This window comes from Tupaia chinensis, unplaced genomic scaffold, assembly GCF_000334495.1.
Source record: "Tupaia chinensis unplaced genomic scaffold, TupChi_1.0 Scaffold000046_3, whole genome shotgun sequence".
Taxonomy (NCBI): Eukaryota; Metazoa; Chordata; class Mammalia; order Scandentia; family Tupaiidae; genus Tupaia; species Tupaia belangeri.
In genome coordinates, this window is record NW_006159504.1 from 5,776,067 (window position 1) to 5,777,771 (window position 1,705).

Sequence of the window (1,705 nt, forward strand, 5' to 3'; positions counted from 1 at the left end):
GGGGGGGGTGATTTCTCACTTTCTGTCTCTCTCTCTCTCTGTCTTTCTGGCTTGCGCATGCACCCTATAGCAAAAACCACTTAAAATAACTCCCTAATTTGTTTAGTCCACATAGTTTCCTTATTTTACGACTGACTTAACATTCTCTGATACAGGAATCCTTTCTGTGTTGCCTGTCAAGCTGTCCATCAGTGTCTGTTAAATACTTGATGACAGCTCATCTTTTGTGAATCTTCCTGTCCTGTTATGGATAGTTCCAGTGGTAAGAATTGTATATCAAAGATACTGTCTCTAACCTCAACTCTCATTTTACATTTATCCTCCACACTGGCCTCTTATTTCATGTTAATTTTTATTTCATTATCCTTTTGAAAATACTATGTTCATGGGGCGAGCCAGTGGCATGGTGGTTGAGGCAGTTGGCTTCCTCATGGCTGACCGGACCTGGTGGCTTGAAAAACATGTTGGGCGCGTGTGCGTGCATGCCAAGATCCCTAGAGGAGAATGGAGGAGAAGGGATTGCGGCGTGACCATCCCCCCTGGGGGTGATTTCTTGCTTTCTGTCTCTATGTCTCTCTCTGTCTCTCTGGTGAGCGCACGTGCCCTATAGCGAAAACCTCTCCAAAAAAAAAAAAGGCAAATAGGATGATGCGTTTGTCACCCTCCTAACAAGTACCATTTCATTTTAGAAATTACTAAGAAATAGGATTGTCCCTGTAAGTGTTACAGTTAAGCACCGTGCATAGGGAGCCAGATCTCAAATGCCAACCACAGTTCAAATCTTTCCACCAGGGGTGTGTGTGTGTGTGCGTGTGTGTGTGTGTGTGCGCGCGTGCGTGCGCGCCCCAAAGCATGATGGGATGGAGAAATATAAAAGCATTACAGCATGACTATGCCAGGTGGGTGGGGAGATGCTTTCTCTCTAGCAAGCATATGTGCCCTCTAGCAATAGGAGGAAAAGAGAAGGAAGGAGAGAGAAGGAAATTGCTAAGAAATAAAAAATGTTACTGTTGAACTGGCCCCATTTGAAACCTGGCTGTGGCAGCTTGAAAAACACACCAGCTGTGTAGATGGAGAAATGGAGAAGGAATCATAGCTCGACCACACCCTAGTGGACGGTGCTTTAACCCTCTCCCTCTGTCTTTCTAGCACGTGCATATGCCATCTGGCAAATAAAAATTAATGAGTTAGTACTTAATATAGCCAGGCACAGTATTAAGCATTTTGCATTTTCTCCAAATTTGAGGAAATTTCTAAGCAGCTAAAGTTTTTCAGCCGGTCGATTTCCGCAGTCAGAGATGCCATCTCTCTTTCCAGTCACAGTGGCCGAGCGGAGCCCATCCCTCCTCCTGTCTTGCATGCCGGGTCCATTCTCCAGGCTTTATTTTTTTTTAAGAATTATTTAATTTTATTTATTAATTCATTTATTTCAGTTTGACCAGAGAGAGACACAGAGACAGGGAAAGTAAGAAAGCAAGCCACCAGGTCCAGGACTCAAACCATGGCCGGCCATGTGGGAGTGTCCAGCGCCTTAACCACCACGCCACCTGCTAGCCCCACATTCTTCAGACTTTACTCATGTGTCTACTTCGGAATGAAGAGAATCAGACTTTTAATATAAGATCTATAAAAACACAAATGGACAAGTTAAACTACACACGGGACTCGGCAGAACCGAAAGATAGCACTGAGGAATTCACTCAGC